The following is a 3,042-nucleotide window of genomic DNA, read 5'->3' as shown; positions in this document are numbered from 1 at the left end:
CAACAAGATCTGGAGCCCAGTGGAATCAGGAGGAGATGGCCATTTAGAAGCAGGTGAAAGGGAGTGTTGGTGAACAGCCTGGTGAGAAGGAGGGAATCAGAATATCAGAGTCAAAAGGTGTCTTAGAGATCATGTGGAAGAATTCCTTTATTTTAAAAAGCACTATGTTGACTAATCCCTAACTGAAATTATGCATTTCCTTAAATTAAGAATGTAGCCCACAAGTCACAGTATTAGAGCAGTATCTTTGATTTTATCCACTTGGAAATCCCTGGTGGCTCAGATGGTAAAGTATCTGTCTGCAATGCAGGAAAACTGGGTTTGATCCCTGGGTTGGAAAGATGCCCTGGAGGAGGGCATGGTAACCCACTCCAGTATTCTTGCCTGGAGAATCCCCATGGACAGAAGAGCCTGGCAGGCTGCAGTCAATGGGGTCGCAAAAAGTCAGACCTGGTTGAGTGACTAAGCACACACACCTTTGGAAATCTCAGCTATTTTCAAATATTTCTGATTATAACAGATATTTTACAATTTTATTTATTTATTTATTTTAATTGGAGGATAATTATAATATTGTGACAGTTTTTGACATACATCAGTATGGATTGACCATAGGTATACACGTGTCCCCTCCATCCTGAACCCACCTTTTTAACCTTGCTCTCTATCCTATCCCTCCAGATTGTCAGAGCAGTTTTGGGTGCCCTGAGTCATATATCAAACTCATATTGGTTATCTATTTTACCTATGGTAATGTATATGTTTCAATGCTATTCTCTCAAATCATCCTACCTTCTTCTTCTCTCACTGGGTCCAAAAGTCTGTTCTTTACATCTGTGTCTCCTTTGCTGCACTGCATATAGTATTGTCAGTACCATCTTTCTAGATTCCAAATGTATACATTAATATATGGTGTTCTTCAGCTTCGGCTTCCTGGCTCCCCCCCAGACGGAGAGGGTGGCCCGGCCGTGGATGATCAGATAGCTTCTACCTCCCGCCGCCCATCCCTGGCCTCAACCGGCACCGAGCAGACGGCAGCAGCAGCAGCATCAGGCGAGGAGGAAGATGGCGGGACGGCTGCCGGCCTGTGTGGTGGACTGTGGCACGGGGTATACAAAATTAGGATATGCTGGAAATACGAAACCACAGTTTATCATCCCTTCTTGTATTGCTATTAAGGAGTCAGCAAAAGTGGGAGATCAAGGAGGGTGATGAAAGGTGTTGACGACCTAGACTTCTTCATTGGTGATGAAGCAATAGAAAAACCTACATATGCAACAAAGTGGCCAATCCTCCATGGTATAGTTGAATACTGGGACTTGATGGAAAGGTTTATAGAGCAAATGATCTTTAAATATTTAAGGGCGGAACCTGAAGATCGTTATTTTCTTTTGACTGAACCTCCACTGAATACTCCAGAAAACAGGGAATATACTGCTGAAATAATGTTTGAGTCCTTCAATGTTTCTGGCTTGTACATTGCTGTACAGGCCGTTCTTGCCTTAGCTGCATCTTGGACCTCCAGACAAGTAGGAGATCAGACATTGACTGGTATGGTAATAGATGGTGGAGACGGTGTCACTCATGTCATCCCTGTGGCTGAAGGGTATGTGATTGGCAGCTGTATTAAGCACATTCCAATCGCAGGACGAGATATAGCATATTTTATTCAGCAATTGTTGAGAGACCGAGAAGTAGGAATTCCTCCAGAGCAATCCTTGGAAACTGCTAAGGCAGTGAAGGAGCGCTATAGTTATGTCTGCCCAGACTTAGTAATAGAATTTAACAAGTATGATACAGATGGATCAAAGTGGATTAAACAGTATACTGAAATCAATGCTATCTCAAAGAAAGTTTTCCATTGATGTTGGATATGAGAGATTCTTGGGACCTGAAATTTTTTTTCATCCAGAGTTTGCTAACCCAGACTTTACCCAGCCTATCTCAGAAATAGATGAAGTAATTCAGAATTGTCCTATCGATGTCAGACGTCCTTTCTACAAGGATATTGTCTTCTCTGGAGGTTCAACCATGTTCAGGGACTTTGGACGTCATTTGCAAAGAGATTTGAAAAGAACTGTAGATGCCAGGCTGAAATTAAGTGAGGAATTGAGTGGTGGTAGATTGAAGCCAAAACCTATTGATGTACAATAGGTTGTACAATTGATGTACAAGTCATTACACTTCACATGCAATGATATGTAGTTTGGTTTGGAGGATCTATGTTGGCTTCCACACCTGAGTTCTACCAAGTATGCCACACCAAAAAGGATTGTAAAGAAATTGGACCTAGCATCTGTCGTCACAATCCAGTGTTTGGAGTCATGTCGTAAAATTGGCTTCATAGTTATTGGGGTTAGGGAGGTGGGGAAGAAATAGTCTTTCTGATTACCTGTTTTGTCTGGATGGCTGGTTTTGAACCTGACTTGAAATAATAAGACCAAACATTAATTATACAGGAATATTTTAATAAGTATATCAACATGCAAATGTAGAGGAGAGCCAAAATGATTAAGTGTTTTTCTTTAGATTGAATATTTGAATCTTACGTGTATCAAAAAAAAGTGGGTTTTAGTTCTTTCTGTGCCCTGGTGTTTTGTATATGATTGAATTATCCAAGATTTGATGGGATTTATCAGTATGTAGATAGCTCTATAATGCTTGAATTGTACACTTTGAAGTGTGTGCAATGCAAGAGCTTCTTTATATTTCATACTTTTTATGCTTTGAGGAAAAAAATGTCAAAGAAAAACTAGTATTTGAGGGTACAAATAAAAAAGTGACCAAGTAAAGGATAAATACAAAAAATAGCCTGTGAGACTTGGGGTACACACACACTCATGGGATTCCAGCTATTATGAAGTGCGTCCACCCTCCTGTGCCCCTAGTGGTTTTCTTTGCAAGCACTTTTGGAACTAAGAAGCTAGTGTCTTGGATTAACTGATGCCTGCTAGTGCTTTCTGATTACTCGCATTCTGTTTTCTCACTTTAAAGGAAAAGTAAAGACAAGACTGTTGGACCAGTAAAAAAAAAAAATAAAAA

At 40.4% G+C, this 3,042-nt stretch overlaps 1 pseudogene; it reads left to right on the top strand.

Moving 5' to 3' along the window:
- Positions 1–937: 937 nt before the first annotated feature.
- Positions 938–3,042, top strand: LOC129629868 (actin-related protein 3-like; annotated as a pseudogene).

The sequence above is a fragment of the Bubalus kerabau genome, chromosome 16, assembly GCF_029407905.1.
Source record: "Bubalus kerabau isolate K-KA32 ecotype Philippines breed swamp buffalo chromosome 16, PCC_UOA_SB_1v2, whole genome shotgun sequence".
Taxonomy (NCBI): Eukaryota; Metazoa; Chordata; class Mammalia; order Artiodactyla; family Bovidae; genus Bubalus; species Bubalus kerabau.
This window is presented reverse-complemented; position numbering and strand designations above follow the sequence as displayed.